Below are 22,168 nucleotides of genomic sequence, written 5' to 3'. Positions count from 1 at the left end.
TTATAGGCAAATTAACTCACTCTATGGGAACCAAACAGAAAAGATTGCTGTAGATTATGGTCAGAACAATCCATTAAGATCACTTAGCTGAAGCACCTTGCATCACAGAAGATAAAAAGTTTTACCACATGAATACTTCATCAATGAAAACTCCTGTTTTCCTTGTCTTTTCTATTTTTTAAAGACAATCTTCACATAATTATTTCGAGACATAGAAAGCCTCCTATATCTTCAGATAATAGTTCCCTAGTGGTTAATTTTCTTCACAGTTAAAAGTAAGTATCTTATTTCAAGCCTGAATTTGTCTAGCTTCAACTTGGAGCTTTCACATATCATTAGCACTTTTGTACCTAAAGCAAAAAAAAAGTGCTACTGAGAAATTTCTTCATCGTGCACACCAGAAACTTCTGTGAATAAACTTAAGTAAGTGGAGGTTCTATAGACTGTGGCAAACAGGTGTAATTTCCCAGGCTCATCTGGTTATTTCTAAACTTTTCTAATTTGTCCATGTTTTTAAAAAAAGCCATAAACTTGTAGCCCAGACATATGTTTTTTGCCATTAATAGTGAATGGTCACAGGCTTTGTGTTGACCTGACAGTACAGGGTCTCAGGACTTGTGGGTTTGCCTTGGCCTGAGCTGGTTGTAGCTTGGTTAATAGTTGCCAGTGGCCACCTGACTGGTGCTCGACTTGCGTGGGCTTCAGCTCAGTGAATCACATGGACAGTGAAGGGCTGACAGACCCCTGAAGTCCCCATGTAACAAGAAGTAGCCCTTTGGGTGACCTTCAGGTATGGGTGGCAGTTGTGCAACTTTCAACCTTTAGCTTGGGAAATGAGGAAAAAGACTGCGGATGACAATGTATAAAAGCATCCTCAAGGGGCCCCAATGCCGCTGATGGAGCCCTGCCACCATAAACAGCAAACTCCCCCCAATAAAGACCTTATCGTAGCTCCCTCTTCTCACCTTCTACCCCTTTTCTTCTGAAGGAAAACTGCAATGTCAGCCTGACAACCCAGACAGACAGAGGGAAGGTAAACATAATTATCAGGAGGAAGGATAGGTGCTAGATAGGTTTGGGTAACAAATTAAACTTTCTTATTCATGGAAATTTTCTGTATTAATTAGGCAATTTGAATTATACTGTTAAACATGAACTGGACTGACAGATTCTTACCTCCACTTGTAAGATGTGTTCTTTCTGCTCATGACAAGATTTTGAGTGTCACAGGCAGAACTAGGCTCAGGACTTTAAGTAAAGGTCTTGCTAATGATTAAGCACATTGTCTTCTTTTTGCAGTTTTCTGTATATCCACATGGGACTCAGATTCCCTCTCTTCTATGAAACATCAATTTTCAAGTTTAATTTTTATCTGGAGAAGTGTAGCGTTCTCCACTGCTGGATTCCACATTACTGTCCTTATAACTAAAGATTTTATTCAAAGAACTTTCATTGAAGTGTATTAGAATGTAAATTGTTCCAAACAGATCATTTTACCAAGAAATCTGGGTAAATTTTAATAGCACCTTTTCCCAGCTGTTAGAAAGATGTAGTCATGTAAGTTTATCGACAACGCTTTTGTCTGGGTAGATAACTCTTGAAGGAACTGTGTACATTTTGATTTTGAACAGCTGCTGTTACATCAGTTTATATCAAACTACAAGAGAAAACAAAAATCCCTTCCCCATTCCATGAGCTCTTTAATCACTTGTTAGTTTACGTATTTGTTTTGTTAAAGAGCTATTTGTGTTATATCTCCAAACATAAAGTTTGTCTTCGGTAATAAAGCAGCACCATGGATTAGGAATTTTTTGAACAATGATCAGCAGGATATTGCATAGGTAACAGATGTATCTAGGTCTCTCACAGAAGCATTTGAGTAGTGATTCCCTACCCCACCCGACCCCCCCGACCCCTCTCTTATGTCTTGTTTAACTAAGCTGAGCACTTGGCCCTGTATTACGATGACACCATCGCTCCTGTTAACTAGATTTATGATTCTACAGTAGTTGTATCAGGATTGCTGGGTTTTGGTCTTCCGTGAGCTTTATTGATTGGAATGTTACCATTTTTGTTATACACTACTTGAACTTCCTATCATGGTTCCTGTCCTTTTGATACGATTTATATCTAAGCTGCCTCTGGTTTCTGACACCATCTCATCATTTTGACATCATAATTTTCAAATATTGACGTAATACTAGATTTTTTTCAGACTTCGCTATCTCCACTGCTGTCTTAGTACTTCTTTAAAATTAACAGTTCAACAATCTTCTCAGCTACTTCTTTTGATGTTCTCAGATAAAATTTACCCAGTTGTAAAAATTATTGAAGATCACTATATAATTGCTACTTCACATCACCGAAGCTATTAATCAATAGAAAAAAAAATGTTATTGTTGCAGCATGAATGATTCTGCTTCTGTGTAAATAGTGAAGAATAATGTGAATTCAATAATTCACATTTTTGTGTATTACAGTTTAGTTTTACCCTTCAGATCTGGTGTCAGATATTCAATATCATTAAGATTTCATTTACCTCAATATATCTTCCAAACTTTGTTAGGAATAGTTTGTTTATTTTTTAATTGATGCCTTTAATTTCATATTAGTGCAGGTAATACATAACACAGCCTGTCTTCTCTCCCACCAATATTGCAAGCATCCTGAGACTTCCCAGCACCATTTTTCTGCATTCCTCGGGAGTGACCTGTGATACAAGGTGCAGACTCTCCCTTGCCACTTATCCTGGAAAATATTGCCATCCTTGCTTCTCATTTAGATGTGCCATACTTTTCTTCCTCGTTTGGAAAACAGGTCTTAAGTCACAGTGTCTACTTATATTACTGGTTGGGACTGTGAAGTCTCTGCTAGCAGCTCATGAAATTATGCTATAATCACTTGTACTTAGGAAAAACTATCAGTTTTAGCCCAGGGATCAATTTATCTTTCAAACAGCTGTCTTATATAGGACTGCCTTAAGCAATGTGTTTCTGTTAGAGAGTTCTTGTGTAGAATCCGTAGGAACATTAAGGCTGTTCTACCAGTGGCAACTTTTGACCTCCAGCATATGTCTTACAGGCTGAAATATCTCAAACTGACAGATATTTTTTTCTATATACATATTATAGGTTTTTCAGCTTTCTATGGCACTACTTTTCCAAAACCTCAAGCTGCATTGAAGCAAGATGCCTGTGGGTATTTTGAAATTGCCTGTGGGTAGATAATGACAATTTTAATATCCACAGCACTCTGCTGTGACAGAAGGAAAAAAAATGAACAATGGGATTTGTCCATATGAGTTAAATCACTGATGATCACCTGCACTTTACATAAGCTCAGAGCAGTGAAAACTATTAAATGCATAGGTTAACTACATTTGTATTTTTTTTTAATGAAGTGATAGCGTGCTTCCTTACTTATAGTTCTCTAGGGAAGAAAGTCAAGTCTTATGAAAACGACAGTACCTTTCAATTTAATCTGTATTGGTATTCAACTGAGTGCAACAATTCTGATGTTATCAGTGACATGAAGTATTACATTATTTAGATCTAAGAGAATAGGATGGAAGCCTAGCAAGCAGCCTTTTGCAGTAACAGCAAAATTTATATGCAATAAACTAAGAACAGAGGAATAACTGAGAATTAATAGGTTGGTTTGTCTCAACTAAAATGTAAAGACAAGGAAGTTGAGATATCAGATATGATCAGTGGAATTCTGTCCTTGTTAACCTTGCTGAGCTCAGGATTTCATCATATTGCCCATTTCCTCTCTTAGTATGCAGGTATAATTAATTTTTTTTTAGTTCCCTGTGAACTAAATCCTGATATTTGAAGGCAAATTGGATCTAAAGTAGCATAGGTTAAGCATAAGTAATTGTGATAAGCTTCTTAAAATTTTCTTTCTAAATGCAGTCATTTGAAGCAAAGCACATCCTTTAGAGGTTAGTTGATGCAAGTTGTCAGCACAACTACTTGTGAAATTTTTGTTCTCTCTGCTTGAGGGCTTTTGTCTGTCTGTTTGCAGGGATCCTCCATAGCATGGTTTCCAGCGTGGAAACATTTACCCAAAACTGATGATTGTCTGACTGTGTTTTTTTCTATACATATTCCTAACAAGGAATATTCCCATTGTATTCCCAGCCAGTCCTGTGGTCTGGTAAGGGCTCTGTGGGATGCAGTCCTGCTCTGGACTGATCGCCCTCTCACAACCACCTCCTCCTTTGCCCTCAGATCTCCTCTCCTTTTCTACAGATGCCTTAACACTGACTGCCTGAGCCGATTCCCAGCAAAATGCTGGAGCAGAGCAAGGCACGCAGAGACTCTGTCTGCTTCAGGAAGAAAGCAGTGAAGTGTTCTGGAGGGGCCCTTTCAGCTGGCTACAGCCCTGTGCAGTCCAAGACCATGCCAGCCCTTTGTGTAGCTCCTGATGAAAATATCCAGTTAGCACTCCCAGCCTCCATTAACTGGCAGGTTGATCTCCAACCTGTGCTGCAAGCAGGGCTGGCAGAAGTGCAGCTTTTGCTTGAGAGCTGGAGGTCTTTATGGCTCGTTCTTCTGTAAAGGCAACAGCCTCCATCACCACTTTGTTTGCTCCTGTCTGTGTTGTGGAGTCCCACGGGGCGGGGGCGGGGGGAAGGCTGTGGTCTCCATGGCTGTGTTATATCTATCTGTTGGAAAGCAGAGGCTTAGTAAGGTGGAAGACATTCCTGAAATCCAGCAGACCTCTTTGCCCGGTGGGTTTAGCAGTTTTTTTATCGGACATTTGTTGGCATTAATGTCACAAAACATTCAAACAGTATTGCCATAATTTATAGAAGTTATCTTCCAGTGATCCTTAGTATGAATTACTACTCTTAAAATAAAGGAATAAAGCCATAACAACAATGTAACACTGTTCAATTTCAGACTGTTAACTTAAGAGATAACTCCCTTTAAGCAAATTAGTTTTGCTGTTACTAGACTGATAAATATCCAGATTCTGTCTGCTTGATTGCTATGAAAACGTATTCCTTCTGTTATGTTTTTCCACATTCAACCAGATTTTTGTTGTTGATTTTGAGATTCCCAAAGGGCATATCATAGTTTTCATATGGTCTGTGTATAATTACTCATGTCTTTCATTTATTCATATGAATTGTGGCATATGTGCTATTTATTTCTGAATCATATGAAACGTGATGGAAAACTCACATCCAGTCACTAGAAAATTAATGATTTCTCAATTTAAGCTACAAAGATAATACATAAATACTTTCTTACCTTATTTGTTGTGGCTGATATTAGCAGGGAGATACTTTTTCTCTGTTTTCCATAACTTTTGTTGCCCAAGAAATTTGGGGGTAGTGTGATATAAATAGCATCAGATCTCAAGAGTTCATAGCTGTCTTCTTTTGATGTAGTTAGATGAAGGTATTCACTCCTCGCATTGTAAATAGAATTATATTATTGTTCCGTTATGATCCAAAATATTCTGAGCCAGATCCTTAGTTATATTCTAAGGGAATGCATCATAATTCCCACTGCAACTTACTTTAACTTCACTTTTAAGTAATGTTTTTGACCCTGTTTCAAGCCCTTGCTGCTCAGCTGTGTAATGTTTATGTGTTCTTCTTTCCATCCAAGGCATTTTTTCTGCTTCGCTAGACATAAGCAAAATGGATTCATCTTACACCTTAATATTACACATTTTAGTAATGGGCAAGATGCCTTTCAGATATTTGTTTTAACTAATATAATGGTAAGAGCTGACCTTTTCAAGGCACTAAGCATCTATAGTCCTAGTTGAAGTCAAGAATAACTATACACCTTCTGTATACATCTTATATTTTACCCCTCTTTTTAAATGTACAGTCTGCACTAGCAAAGGTGAAATAACTAGTCTCTGGACACCAGTAATATTTTTCTTTTTAGTTATTAATGATTCCCCATCATGAATGGAACTGATGTGTTTTAAACCATTTCAGGAGCTTCATATCAATTTCATTACAGGATAAGCAAAGCTTTTACTATACTATGTTTACTTTACTACTTGTTCAGCTGAAAATTCTCATTGGTGTCAGAAGTAGAATCTGTTGTTGGAAACACCTGTGGTAGATTCATCTTGACCGGCTACCAGACTCCCATTCAGCCATGCTGTCACTCCGCCTCCTCAACAGGACAGGGAGAGAAAATAAGAAAGAAAAGCTTACGGAGTGAGATAAAGATAGGGAGATCACTTAGCAGTTACTGTCACAGGCAAAACAGACTCAACTTGGGGTAAATTAATTTAAATTATTGTAGATTAACATAGAGTTGGATGATGAGAAACAAATACAATAAAACCTCAAACACCTTCCCCTTGGCCCCAACCCTTTTTATCCCTCACCCCTCAGTGTGGGAGCGTTTGGCCTGTCTCAGCCGCACTGTGTCCACGCTGTGTCCGCGGTGGGACCGCAGGAGCCAGGGTCAGCCCCCACCTCCCCTCTCCTCACAGGGGCCACAGAGAGTGCAGACACCCTGGCCAGCATCTGGGCATCTGCAGCCAGTACACCACCAGGGCTGGGTCCTGTTCTGCCGTACGGTGGAATATCCTGGGCTAATGTCATTCAGGTCAGCAGTATAAACCAAGCATAAAGAAGGAGATAATCTTTCTTGTCTGACTAGAAGGATCTGAGACTGTGCCATGGATGTGATCCTGTAGTTTTGTGGATCCTTTTGCTGTGGACTTAAATTGATTTCTTTCATAGGAGACTGTGAGGGAAGGAACTAAGCAAGCAAGAGGGCTGTTATTCCTTAAAGAGGAAACATTATATATTTTTAAAATATGTTTCAATCTCTGCTGTGTTTTCACTACTCACTTTTTTTCTAACTGATTGCTACTTAATTGGGAATCTGGAAAAAAATCTATTGATACACGTACCTAAAAAGCTTGTTGGCAGAACTAAGTTACTGAATCATAACATTAAAAAAGCTTAAAAGCTTCCTTCAGAGAATGACACTGGTAAAGCTGGCATCTGTAACACTAAAAGCAAGAAATAGAGCTCAAAAATAGAATAAGGATTAACAGTATTTCCTAACAGAAATAAAAGCTACGCTACCCTGCCCAAGGTTCAAACCAAGGTTGAATAACAATAATTACTTTCTGGTAATGCTTAACAGTCTGCATATGTCAAGAGGAAAATTGAAAAAAAAAACAGTCCTGCCTTCATCTGACAGTACAGTGCCTGTCTGCTCTAGAAAATTTACAAAATTATGTGTGGTGATAACTGCATTATTTTGTGCATTACCCTTTCTAGTATGTTACTTAAATGGTTTATCTTCTTTTCCATCAGTTTCAGTTTCTATCAGTTTCATTTGTATTCATGGAAAAAGTTTGCTGGTGGATGTGGTAGACACCTTTTTCTTTTGTTTTTTTTTTGGTTTGGTTTTTTTTTGTTGTTGCTGTTTGATCACCTGTTTTACAGACCAATTCTTCTTGTTCCTATCTGACACAGTCAAGAAAATACAGCCAAAGCAAGGGCATCAACCACCTTTTTGAAGGTCTCTGGTAAACTATTATTTATATGACTTCAGAGAGTCTGCTTCATATTTTAAAGGGCAGTATAGCCAATCTAGGAAACATGCTTAGGAAAATACATCATCCATTAACCTTATCTGCTTTCCTGACATGGGGCTGGAAAGGTTTACTGAAACCCGAAGGAGTGCTGCTGTAGGTGAGCACACCTCTGTGATACAAAGCAGTGTTTTTCTGCCCATATTGTTTTACTTCAGATGTGTTTCCTCTTTAAGAAAGAGAGTCATAACATATTAAGATACTACCCCAATAACTACCCTAAACAGTGCTATTTAGAATAGCCATCAAGTGTCAAGGTACCATTTTCAAAAATTCTTACAACTTTGTCTGCCTCAGTGTTTACGTGTCCACATTGCACTTTTAGGCTAACGGAACAGTGTCTATAGTGGCTGAAGATTTCCCTCCATGGTAAAAGTGTCAGTTGTCACAAACAGGCAGCAGATGTCAAGGCAAGGATGACTCTACAACATGGCCTTCATGTAATATCCATTTGCCCATAAAGTGTGCAACTGCCCGCGGCAGAAGGCAGGATTAGGCACCAGGTGGATCTTTGGCCTAATCCAATGTGGAAACACTGTATTGTAAGTTTTATTCACAAATTTCTAAACGAAGATCGGTAGATAGGCAAGTAAATAAATTGAAAGCAGCAGCAAAGTGGACATTTTTAGATAGAATTCACCATCATACTTCCTGAAGATTTGTTAAGTTGCCTTTATGCAAAAAATCATTGTGAGCATAGCACTGCTTGCTCTCATTTTTACTCTTAATGGAATTACAGCCTGATTTGATCTGATATATCTTTCCCCATCCTTTTCACAGTTGCTACCACCAATCCTATTTAGAGGCCAGATTCTAGTGCCTAAGAAGTTAAACAATGTGTGTACCAGGGGATTACAAATGAATGCAGCATTTGCTAAAAAGCAACGTGCAAAAGAATGGGTGGATAACAACATTCTGATGCCATTTGTTACTCAGAGCAAGCAGAAATAGTAACTTACTTAGTAATGCAGCTAGCTAATCTAATTAAATATCCCTCAGCCCAACATCTGTCTTCATAATGATCCTGGTGCTGTTAGGTACCAACTGTGTCATGCCTTTATGTTTGAATTAATGCTGATAACCAGTGGATGACATTTGTAATGTTGATGATAAAATAGCCAGATTTCATCATCTTCATATCTACTGAAATAAAGGTGTGTAATCTTCTGTCTATTCCTCCTGCTATTATTTAAAAATTGCATATGTCAAATCTTCACTGTACAATCTCTCCTGTTATATCCAGCCTATTCTGTGCTCACAGATGAGAAGTATATGATGTATATATTCTATTTCACTCAAATTACTGAAGTGGTAAAATCCATCTGATCTTGCAAAGTTCAAAACTTCCCATATTTTATTTCTAAATCTCATTAACATGGTAGCTATACTTTCTGTGATCTGTCCTCAGGTTAGTATGTATTGTCCATATACGATGCCTTTTATCACATTTAAAAACTTTAAAATGTTAAAACTTTTAAATGCACAAGTCCTTTTTAACCCTGCTAATCCTGAGCACACTGGCACTCACTAACATGTAGTGATTTTCAGTGAGTAAAATGTCTAAGACTGTTTCAGATGAAAGGAGAAAATACGAATTTCTTATAAACAATTGACATAATTCAGCGTTTGTCAGGCAGGCTGTTTATTGTAATAGAGTTTCTTTCCTTTCTGAAGTCATTGGCTATAATATTTGTTTTCCCAAAAGTTTCTCGCAATCCCCCCTCCACAGTTCCATCCTAATCTCTTTCCAGTCTGGTTTCACTCTATGCAGAGTGAATTGTTTTTTTTCAGACCGGTTATGATCATATATTTTAGCTAACCAGATCTGCCAGCTGGTTTTCATGAACTTCTACCACAATTACTGTAGAACATCATTTAGCAGGTAATTCAGAGGCTCCAGCTCTAAATCCCCCTTGTCTTAGAAGACAGGGAATGCAGACTGTTGAAAAGGCAATAATATATGCTACAGGCTGAGGGATCTTTTATATTCCATTGACAGTGTTTTCTCCAAGGCCTTTAGTTCCTTCTCTATCAAATATTAAGAGTTAGAACTTTATTCTCAACCTCTTTGACCCTGCAGTTGTCTGCAACATGATAAACATGGTTTGTTTTTTTCCTTCAGCCTTGTAGTTCCTTGCATCCTGTGGCTAAGTTGTCTCCTCCATCACTGTAGTGAAATCTTTAGGGAGTTGTGTGAAGTTCCTGCTCATTCTTGTTTCACCTTCCTGTGGCGAGAAGAATTTATAGGGTTTGTTAGGTGTTCTCTTTTCATGGGAAAAGACAAATCAGTGTGAGGAAAGTTGAAGCTAAGGTATGAATAATACACAGTTTACTCTATTTCCAATAGGTAACCCTCAATGTACTTTTTAAAAAATGTGCCAACAGCCAAATGAATTATTGTGGTGTATAACATATAAAGAACCAAGCAATTTTCACATGTTAAAACTCTGATGGCCATTCTGTTATGAGCAGGAGAATTTGAAAGTATTTTGGCAGCTGAGAGTGCATTTGCTGAACCATAAAAACTCAAAGAAATTTCTAAGAAAAGTGAGTACTTAATGAACCATACATCTGAAGGTCTAGTTCTATGGCTATCTTTGAAGAGAGCAGTTGCTAACAGACAAGCAGGGGTGATAATGAAATCTGAGTGTGAGAAAGCTTTTGTATGTTTTGGATCTGAAGTCTAAAATGAATGTAATTGCACATTAAAAGATTTTCAGAGGCACCCATCGTCTCAGTAACAAATCTGTTTCTACAAGGAAGAAGTAGTTCTGTTTGCAGTTTAGGACATAATTAAAACAGCATATATCCCTTGGACAGGAATAAAAAAATATCCAGCAACCTGTGCTTGATGGTTTTGAAACAAACTAATGGTTAATTGAATGTCTGACCAATGAAAAATGTCCTATATTGTGACCTGAGGTTTGTTACACAGAGTTCCGGCAATTTTCTGGAAGGAATGTGTTTCAAAGGCTATGCCCACCAGCAGCATGGCAGGTCATAATTACAGGCTAGAAATGATAAAAGGAAACACATCAGCCACTATCATAATGTGCTTTTTCTAAATGAAGATAAAAAATACTACTGAAGCCAGTGTTATGATGACAGTGGAGCAGAAATCTGTGACCTGAATATGAGGAGATTAAGTCTAATCCTTTGGTAAATGGAGATCAACACTCTAGCAGGGTTTTGTATGTTTGAGATGCAGCAGGAAGCTGACGTAGCACGCAGTGCAGTGCTGGAGCATGGGGGCCCATATAAACAGCTCTGGGGGTCCTGCGTGCAGCCTCTCGCCGCTCCCTGCCACAGGGGTTTGGGTGCCTGGGCTCAGGGCCAGCTTTTGGTGCAGCTGCCTGGCCTGGAATCCAGGGGCTGTGTGGGAAGCGCTTTGTAAGGGAAAGCTATGAGAAGCAGCAGCCTCTCACCTCTTTTATTTTAGGCTTCCACTCTGATCTTTGCCAGAGCTACCTGCAGCTCTGTCAGGCCTGGCTACATGCCTCGTGATTCAAGCCCTGACCCTGACCCACTGACTCCATCTTCCTGGCTTGGCCTGCTACCTGCCTTATCAGTATGTCAGCCGATGGTCCAGAGCAGCAGACTGGCCTGGCTCACCTTGCCTCAGTACTGTGGGACCTACTGGTGAGGTTCATGCCTTGCCTGCCTTGCTTTCACTCCAAGCTCCCAGCAGCTCTTCCCTTACGGAACAGCCCACTCTTGCTGCTCCTTGACAACTTTCTAAAAAGGATACTGTCAAAGTCAGGAGAGAACTGCATCAGCCCTTGTGTTTCATGGCCAACAATGGCATCCCACAGATGTGTAGGGAAAACAGGGTAAGTGCAGGATAATATTTCCCTGGGCTACTTTTCAGCCACCAGTAGTTTAAGAAATTCTTGACTGAGAGGCTGTGCCAATGTTTATCTTTCCTGTATTTTTTCTACTCTGTTTTGAACTCTCCTGCTTTTTGCTGTCCCACCTCCCTCCCTCCCCGCTAAACCCAGAGGTAGTCATCTCTATAGTGAAAGAGCATGAGGAAGGGCATCTTTTTGTTTTGACCATGCTGCCTGGCGACTGCAGTGGATTCTTTTTAGTTCTCATACTGTGAGAAAAATGTCTGTTCATTCCTAGTGCCAGTTTACCACATCATTCATTTTAGAGGCTAGCATTGTACTACCCATTACCTGTCCTCTTCCAGGACCCCTTTAATATCTTATTCTTTGAGATGAGATAGGAAGAAATACATGCTGTGTTCAAATGTGAGGCACCATGGATATCTGTAGCAAAATTACTTTCAAAATCATTGATTCTTACTTCATTCTATAATAATTAACATTCTACTTTTAACATTCTACTTGCCTTTTTTTTTTTTTTTGGCTGCTTTTGAACACTGAGCTGATATTTACAGGAAGTTTTCCAAGACAACTTTCCAGCAAAAGAATACCTGATTTGTTGCCCTTCATTGTGTAGTTAGAGAGATGGTTTCTTCCAGAAGCATTTTATCACTTGAATAACTTCTCCCACTTAGAAAATAAGTTCTCTTATTCTAAGCCAGGGGTCCTCAAACTTTTTAAACAGAAGGCCGGTGCGTGGATGAAGTGGCAGGCAGGCATCTGCGACTGCTTGGTTTCCCCCCCCAACCCCCGGCCGGGGGTGGGGGTGGGGTTCTGTAAATACCGGGGTCCGGATTGAGGACCCTGGGGGGCCGTATCCAGCCCGCAGGCCGTAGTTTGAGGACCCCTGTTCTAAGCAAATTCTAGATAATTTTCCAGGATGTCCTCTTGACAGCACATTGAAATTAGTTCTGTTGCAGAGAAATAGCAAATCGCTTTGCAGAGTTTAATATTAAAGATGTTTGGGCCATTCAGCCATAAACAGGAGAAATCAGTTATAGCTAGGACTCATGTAATTTGGAACTTCAGGAGAACAGTGATTTGGATATTGTACTGAGAATGCAAACTTCACTGATAAAGAGGTTTCATGTTTTAAATACTTCCACTGTTGGATTATGTTTTGTTGGGTTTTTTTTAATATATGAAATTAATTTGGTTTTTTGTTTGTTCCTAAGTCAGTTTGACATCCTGGTGTTACATAAAGTGTGCTGAATTCCAGCAAAGTCAGGGACTTATTAATACAGGAAGATTTAACTGTATAACACTCTCCCTTATTCATTTGCTCATTAAAGAGAAAGATGACATGAGAGATCACTGAGAAAACCTTTGGGACAGAAGGAACAGCGCTATCCTTTAAAATGGAAAACATTTATCAACATTTATATTGGCCTCAAAATTTTCCTTCAGATTTTAAGCGAAAGGGGGCAAAGTCCAGCTGATATATAGTAGGAAAAAACTTCCCAGCAGCACTCTGAAGATCTCAATGACAGAGTATGAATTTTAACTGGAGGTGATGCCATCTGTTGTACTGGTATTGGTTCCCATAATACCATCCAAATCACTTGGGATCTAATCAGTATTCTTCCATCAAAGGAAAAGATACTCCTTCATGATGAGAGAAACTGGGCACCCACAAGAGCTATGCTATATTGTCCTCTGGCTAACCAGCTTCACCCCACAGAAAATCATTTGCAGGTGGGTGCCTTTTCAGCACACCTCAGTCTATTTGAAGATCAGCTGTTTGCCTCCTCCTGCTCCAGAGCTGCAGGTGTTCCCAGTGCTGCTTGGTTCAGGTTTCCTACTGCTTCCTCCATCAGTCTAAACCAATCTGCCTTTAGGAGAGAAGTTATTTGAGGTTGTGCCTGGGTCCAGGGTCTTCTATATGATACAGTTCTGAGATATCACTAAAACAGCCCTACCACATTATGATTTCATTCACAGCAAGAGAAAATAAACCAAAACAAACAAAACCCAGAATTTTTAAGGAGCTAGTTCAATTTTCCCCACTAAGTACAGTATTTAGCATGATTTCACTTGCTTAAGGCAATTATAAGCATATTCATGCATATTTAGCTTCTTACTGCTTTTAAAAGGCTAGAAACTAATGCAAAGATAGAAATGTAGTTATATATGATGGGGATTTAATGCAGAATCCTCTAATATATTTTTGCGTTTTTCAAGTTTTACAGCTAACTCTGAAACCTTCCCTTGCAGTGTCTTATCCTAGATCTAGCAAATGGGGTTGTGGTAAATGGAAATGTTCTCAATTAAACAAAGTTACATGGTCTTACGATATCTGTTTATCTATATCTGTTTATCTGTATCTGTTCACTATATTCTATGTGGTGTGCTCTAATGTAATAGTCCTAGCATTTTTCAAAGCAGATGGTATCCAGGTGAACTCACTCTTTCTTCATTGAAGGATGGAAATTTTTGTGTGCAAAGCTATTCTTACTGATGTGCACAAAAAATGACTATGCCTTACTAGTGAGAGATGTTGTTGAACTAGGTTTATATATCCCTGTCAAAAGCTAACCATATTTGTAGTGTATCAAGGCATAAATCTTTCTGGGTAAAAAGAGAGGAGGATGGGGAAGCAAAGAAAGGAGGCAGGAGCATGTGCAGGTGGTATAGAGCTTAAAATGTACCAAAGTCTTTATCAGAGTATCTTCAAATGAAAAAGGTTATTCTGGATCTACTAATTTGTCAAAGGCAAATTTAACCTTTTTGGCTGACACAACAGAGTTGTCGCTTTTAACTGCAGAAGTTTCTATTTAGACCCCTTTTGCTGAAACAAAAATCAGGCTATGTGCAAATGCAGTGCACTGAGAAGTGACATGGAGAGAAAGGTCACCCTTTCAGAGGGAGTCTAGAAGTGAGTATTTGCACAGTCAGCATCTGGAAGGCACTGAGCACCTATATCTGGACCAAATAGGCAGATTAGAACCTGGAAATCTGTATGCTCTCTCTCAGTTGTCCACATCCCTTTGTGGAACAGGGCCTCAAAAGAAGCCTTTTGTATCCTCATGTTAGCAACCCAGACTTGATCAGCCTATGTCTGCAAAATGATACGAACCAGATTTACCAAGGTATAGCAGGCATGAGATTCTCTGAGTCTGTCCAGGCATGTTGTTATGCTTGTAGTGGACCAAAAAGGGATACAGACTTTATAGCAGACTCTACTTGTGATTACAGTCTGTAAGATGAGCAGGGTGCTTGGTGTCATGGTTGTTCATCATTCCTCTGTTTCTCCAGGCTCCTCCTTTGCCCTGCCAGTGTATCATGACTGCCAGCTTGTTAGAGCATGCTGCAGTTGTGAAAGGAATGGTAGCTGGCCATCTCAAAGGGCTGTATTGTAGTGGGATATATGGCTCATGCAAGGGAAGTGTGAGGGAACCCATTAAAGTCAGTGGTGGAACCCATTAAAGTGGAACTTTAAACAGACAGTGTGTTTCTTCAAGCTATATGATAAGTGAACAAAGGCTATCTCTTATTTATACGGTATTCTACAGTGGAGGACTGAAGTGTGACTTCCTTCCATCATAGTGGAGGAACTTCTGCTGCCAGACATATGCAGAGCTCCAGGTAGAGACACCCGAAGTAATCAGCACACGGGACTCACTTGGTAACCTAAGGCCAGTGCATAACTAAGCTGAGCTGATTCATATTATATAAATGAAAGCACATTTTGAAGTTGAAGTGATAGAATAACAAAACAAAATAAAAACAAAAATCAATCTGGTACCATTTCCCTTAAAGCAAATGAGGGTTTTGCAACAGTGTTTAATGGCAGCAGGGCCAGGCTGAAATTGCTACCAAGCCTAGAAAACTTGCAAAGCATACTAGCATACTGCTCTTGACAAGGTATAAAGCTTAATACTCAATATTTTATTAAGATTAAAAAAAAAATGGCATGGAAGTTATCAGAAATTTGAGAAAATTTAAGTTTTCTAGGTATGAATGTCTTTTAATGAGTACTACTGTATATACTTTCAACAGCAAGTTACACTGTGGCAGGGTTACCTGATACCTTCAAAGATGCCTTACCAGATGAATGCTGGAAAATACTTTTTTTTTTTTTAACTACTCTGTGAGAAGAAATGTTACATTATTTAGAGTTTGACAAAACTTCAGCTGTATAGAGTCATTTCACAGATACCAAGTTCAAAAGCTGCATGTATATCTGGTAAATAAAAAGTGGATGTAATTAGAAATAATACTGTTATGTGGTAATGTAGAAGAATGAAGCTGGGTTAATTGACATTGATAATATGCAGCTGTGGGCTGGCTTCAGGGGCAGTGGGCTGGCTGATGTGGATAATGTGCAGCTGTGGCTTGTTCCTGCTAAGCAGTCAAATGGCTCTAAGGGGTATGGAAAAGGAGGTCTAGATGAAGAGAGACCTGGAAGAAGCAGAGGGAGGAGAGTGAGTGCTCTGGATGTAGGACAGACAAGGAGAAGGATGTAGTAGAGGCAAGAAGCAGGGTGGACTGGCCTGAAGAGGATGAAGAAACAGCAGGAACAGTAGATGAACTTGTGAAACCTTGTGGGAGACTGGTGTCTGCTATGGGGCAACGTGTGCTAGCTTGGTATGTGATGGTAAAAGACCCTGTTGCAGCTGGCTAGTTTTGAGAGTGCTGCAACATGGAAACATCATCCTCTGTCTTTCAGTTCCATATACAGAACTAAAAACTTGAAGTGTGAATGTGTGGGAAAACTAAATGCAGTGCTTAACCCACAAAACACCTTTTGATTCTTCAAGAGGGCTTCTGGGGGCAGTGTGCAGGTTGTTTGAAAGCATTTAATTATATACATCCATGTTCTGGATTTGTTGGATTTATATAATGCTAAAAATAAGGGTCCACATAGATTCCAAAAGACTTAATGTCTACCCTATATCTATCTTTTCCTTCACAGGTTTTCTTCCTCTATTCTTTAAATTTCCTTTTACACTTTGGTGTTGGAGGGAAAGACAGAGGGAAGTATTTCTCCTTTGAAACAACAAGTGTTGCTGCATACACAGATTTACTGTTTCATTTAGAGCTCTTGACTACCTTTCACTTGTCCACTTGTGCAGTACTGTCTATCTATGCAAAACGCCTGTTAAGTAGCAGTAGAGAATTAGGGTGACCTTACTGGCATTGTTTTGTAGCAAACATAGTGTAGCTCTTTTCCTTTGCTTTAATTCCAGGGCTTTTTCAATTCAGTGGATTTAATTCTACCTTTTTAGATTGCTACTTTAAAACACAGTTTATTTCAATGATTGCGTTTAAAGCTTGACACTGAGCTGTGTCAGTCACAGTTTCCACCAAAGAAAACATGTCTTGTAACTACAATGCTAGGTTCCTGGTTTTAGAGTATGATAATCTAGCAGAGCCTGTGTTAGTATGATTTTCTTCTGAACCACTTGCTCTCATAATACTAAGAGACTCTTAGCAGTTTTGGGTCCTCACAGCACTATCAAACACATAAAAACCAAACCTTCTCAACACGCTACAGATCAGAAGAGATAAATCAGCTACCAAAATCTGCTTGAAGTTGTGTAAGCTGCTCAAAGAGATCTTTATAGTGAGTCACCAGTCTTGCACAGATAGGTCACATTTAAATTATGAACTACTGCATTATTTATATTGGAGAGATTGTAACTCAGAAATCACAGCTACAAACAGGAAAAAGGTCTATGCAAGAGCAGTGAAATTATACTGCAATTTGCTGAGCTACAAAGATAAATTATTTCTAAGCAATATATATTATAAATAGTGATGCTGTACAAATAAGCTGTTCCTGAATTATAGTGGAACAGGAAAAAATGCTACCAATTTCAGTGAAAAACTGAGTGTGGGTTACAAGATAATGACAGTCCTCACAGGCAGAAGAATACTTGGTTCCCAGTGGGCTACAAACTACAATTTAAGCCAGAAGCGGCATGGAAAAAACAGATTGCTAGAATTCTGAAGAAGGAGTCATAAGATCATGAAATAAAAATACTGGGTATTATCAGGTTTAGATTAGAAGATCTATGATGTAGGAAAAGTAAGTTTATCATGCATGAGAGTGAGAAAGAATACCAGTGAACAGATGATCTAGAAAAAGACAGATAAAGCTTATTTTGCTCTAAATTAATGTATTTATGCAGTACATTATTATGCAGTACTTATGCAGTACCCACACCCCTGCCCCTCAAGCCTTCTCCAGGCTGAACAGTCCCAATTCTCTCATCCTCTACTCATAGATGTTCTAGTCCCTTAATCATCTTAGTGCCCCTTTTCTGGAATCTTCCAGTATGTCCACTCTTTCTTGTACAGTGGAGCCCAGAACTGGACACAGTGCTCCAGATATGGCCTCACCAGTGCTGAACAAAGGGATAGGAGCACCTCTCTCAACCTGCTGGCAATGCTCCTAATGCAGTCCAGGATGCTGCTGGCCTACTTCACCACAAGGATACATTGCTTGATCATGGTCAGCTTGGTGTCTAACAAGATCACCAGGGCCTTTTCTGCAAAGCTGCTTTCCAGCTGGTCAGCTTCTAGCTTGTACTGGGTTAATTCACCCCAGGTTTGGGACTTTTAATTTATCTTTGTTGAACTTCATGAAGTTCCTCTCAACCCATTCCCTCAGCCTTCCAGGGTCCCTCTGAATGTTAGCACAACCCTCTGGTATGTCAGCCACTCCTCCCAGTTTTGTATCATTTGCAAACTTGCTCAGGGTGCGCTTTGTCCCAGCATTAATGAAAATGTTAACAGTATTGACCTCAGTATTGATACCTGGGGTATCAATCAAGTGACCACTAGTCACTTGTCTTCAGCTGGACTTTGTGCCATTGATCACAACCATCTGGGCCCTGCCCTAAAACTAGCTTTCAACCAGCCTCATTATCCACTTCTCTGATGTACTTTTTCAGCTTGTCTGTGGGGTTATGGGAGACATTGTCAAAGGCTTTACTAAAGACAAGGTAAACAACATCCACTGCTCCCCTGTTTGTCTCCCAAGCCAGTCACCTCATTGTAGAAGGTTGCCAGGTTGATCAAGCATGATTTCCCCTTCATTATTCCATGCTGACTACCCCCAATGACTTGATTCTTTGTGTGTTTGGAAATGGTCTCCAAGAGGATATTTTCTGTCACCTTCCCAGGAACTGAGGTGAGGCTCACTGGCCTGTAGTTCCCTGGATCTTCCTTCTTGCCTTTCTTGAAGATAGGAGGGACTGGTCTGTCCCACTCTTCTGGAACTTCTCCCAGTTGCCACAGCTTTTCAAAGTTGATTGAGTGGCCTTGCCATGGTACCAAGCAGCTCCTTTCAGCGCTTCTGGGTGCAACCAGTCAGGCCTCCTGGACTTGCTTACGTCCAGTGTGTTGGAAGTGGTCCCTAACCTGGTCCTCCTCCATGGAGGGTAAGTCTTCCTTGTTCCAGACTTTACCTCTGGTCTGAGTGGCCAGCTTTACTGGCAAAATGGATGTGAAGAAGGCATTCAATACCTCGGTCTATTCTGTGATATTGGTCCCCAGTTTTCCTGCCCCATTCAGCAGCAGGCCTACATTCCCTAGTCTTCCTTTTGCTGTTTAGGTACTTGCAGAATCCTTTCTTGATGCCCTTGTTTGTTTCCACCAATAAATCCATATGATTTTTAAAACATGCTGAGTCGTGTAGTCTTTTTCCCTCACAGGTTGGAAAAGAGGTTATTTCTTTTCTTTTAAATCCTGGGAGGCACTCAGATGAGGGTCTTCCAAGCTGACAAAATTTGTGAACTTTTCGCAATGTGTGGGCCTTATGTGAGCTAGGATTGCTACTAGGTTTAGAAGTAGCATATCATATGGTCATAAAAGGCTAGTATTTGAGAATCTTGGGGTTACCCAACAGTGAGATGTGAGATCACATAGTTTATACCAAGGCTTTCAACAAGATTTAATTGAATGAAAAAAAAAAATGTAGTATGTGCTGTCAAGTATTGACTGTATAGTAAAGCCCAGGATACATGATTAATTTTACCTGCAAGGAAAACCACAGATGAAGAAACTAAAAGCAGAGGAAGTGTTGCAGACAATTGAAAGGCACATGGGGAAATAAGAATGGCAGATAAGAGTTACTGAAGTTAGGACACACAGCTTAATTATGCTATCCTCATGAAAAATACCACAAGATCATTAGCAGCCAGCAGGGATAAGTACCTCAGTTTTATTACTCACAAGAAGCATTCAAGATATGTGAACATATGCTTTAAAATGTCAGTGCCTCATTCTGACCTCCTTTTAGGCTGTCATAATTTGTTACTCTTATATGCTAATACATTTTGATTTCTGCCATGTTCTGGAAGCTTCCAATAACACGGTATGCACAACAAAATGGTGAAGTATAGATGGTGTCAAAGGATCTCTTGTTAATTCCCTTATGTGCCTTTTTGGTTAAAAGCAAAAAGGGGCAATTGTTAAAGGAATGAAGGCAGTGGGTTGATTAGCATTGATAACATGCAGCTGTGGCCTTGCCTCCGCGGCAGTGGGTGGGGTGACATGGATGATGTGCAGGTGTAGCTCGTTCCTGCTAAGTGGTTAAATAGCCCTGAGGATTGTGGGAGAGGGGATCAGATGGAGGAGAAGCAGTGTGGTCTGACCTCTGGAGGAAGGAGATACAGCACAGACAGTAGAATCTAACCAATGGTAAGGCTTTGTTGTAGTCTACTAGTTTGATTGTGCTGCAACACCCTTATATGCTGTTCTAGTGAAATTTAGGAAAGTAACCTAATTCATAAACATGGGGTTTAATTCTGTCTACAACTGTGAACAGGCTTATGAGCCACAGGTTGCCTGCTGGCTGCTCTGGTGCTGCTGCTGCAGTAGGCTGAGCCCATGGGGCTCTCCAGGAAGCTATGCTGGGTGGGGCTGTTCAAACTAAGCTTTTAAATTAGGCTTCATTCCCCACTGTTTTCTAAGGCCTGCCAACCCTGCACTCTGAACAGGCCCCCTCTGTCATATTTAACCAACAAACCAGTGAGTAATGGGTTCCACCACCCATTGGAGATGGGAACCATTATTCACAGATAAATGGCTAAGAGTCTTCCCATTTTTAGGGAAAATGTCAAAGATAAGAAAACTCTTACGAGTTGGTAGGATAAGTTAGTTGTGAGTACCACTAATAGTATTTGCAAAATGTGATTCACATTTTAAATATTGTCTGGCAAGTTTGATGAGGGCTCTAAAGACTGGAACAGAATGCCACACAGGCTACCACTTTCACACTTGTTTCACTTTTCTTTGCTCTTTATTTTTTGTTTTAAAGTATTAGAGAAATTGTAATCTCCAGTTATTAAGTTTTGGTTTACTGTATTTCTGAACTGAAGCCTTAAACTTTTCATCCACTATAGACAGGCTCAGTTAAACTACAAATTCTTCTCAAGTGGTTTTGATGTAACTTGGTCAAATCTCTGATTTCTAAGGTGGAGAGCCATCCACCAAAAAAAGGGTTTATGAAAGTCTGAGAATTAAGTGCAAACTGTTTAGCAGATACTGATTCATCTGATGCCATTTTTAAATATAATTTGTCATAATTGTATACTGAAAAATTGAAAGAGTGGCTGTACCATGCCACAGTACGCAACTACTAGATATGAACTTGATTCCCATGCTCCATATCTAAACACTGGAGAGCAAATAAAAATAAAAAAAATCTTCCCATGAAACACTGAAATGTGCAATTGCTACAGTGATCAAGGAAGAGAATAAGACTTATTTTTTCCCAAACTTTGAACGTTTCCTTTTTGCTATTGACCATTTTTTGAGTTATCTCTGTACAAAGGAAAACTTCCCTTATATGCCTTTTCAGCTTTGTTTTGCAGAGCTGGATGTAGGTCCTTGTTCATCAGATACAGGAACCACAGGCACCTACCAGGCAACGTATGTCAGAAATCCTGTTTTAGCAAAGCTTTATAGAATGGCTGTGGATTCCACAAGAGGCTTTCAAAACTTTATTGGCTTATTTTTGTTGAACAGATTCATATAAATACCAAAAACCTAGTTTTAATATCACCAGGTCAGATTTGTAAATGCTGATTCATAGTGTTTGCTTTGTCTTTGATTCAGAAATTCTTTGTGTGGCCACAGCAGAGCATTAGTACTCGTGCTACAATCTAAGCATTAGCACTGAAAGACCTAATCCACCTGTACACTTGTTCCTTCACTGCAAGGATGTGAGTAGATTATGCGTATCTGAGGACACCCTGTAAATCCAAAAATTCAGTGACATTAATGAAATGTTGGGTACCACAAAGATTTTTATTATGTTGTCCCAGATTCTTGTGTCCAATCAGCAATATTCATAGCAGTAAGAGGTAGAAAGAAGAGCTGTGTATCTGATGGTAATAGCAGACCTGAAGTCACATACCAGGTTGGCTATATACGCTGCTGGTATTGTTATGTTCACCAGGACTCCAGCTAGGAGAGCAGGAGAAAACAGTACTTGTTCGGAATCTGGGGAATGGTAACAGAGTAGTATATTTGGAAATCAGGACTTAAAATCAAGTCAGGTCAGGAGAAAAAGATTGTAAGAATATGGGGCACATTTTCACAGGAGACTTAAGAGTACAGAGTGAAAACATTGTAGGTAAAGTAAGGGGGGAAGAAAGTGTCATGTATGCATGCCTGTGGTGCCTGACCAGAGGTTATTTCAAGTGAAACCTTTTGTTAGAGCTTGCCGCTTTTGT

General features: G+C 39.6%; 1 protein-coding gene across 2 annotated transcripts in view; it reads left to right on the top strand.

The window, feature by feature from the left end:
* The window catches only part of CNTNAP2 (contactin associated protein 2), a 1,159,974-nt gene that overhangs the window by 711,169 nt on the left and 426,637 nt on the right, over positions 1–22,168 (top strand). The gene's annotated exons all lie outside the window — the stretch shown is intronic.

The sequence above is a fragment of the Falco biarmicus genome, chromosome 4 (assembly GCF_023638135.1).
Source record: "Falco biarmicus isolate bFalBia1 chromosome 4, bFalBia1.pri, whole genome shotgun sequence".
Lineage (NCBI taxonomy): Eukaryota > Metazoa > Chordata > Aves > Falconiformes > Falconidae > Falco > Falco biarmicus.
Note: the sequence above shows the minus strand (reverse complement) of the source record. Positions and strands in the feature narration are given on the sequence as shown.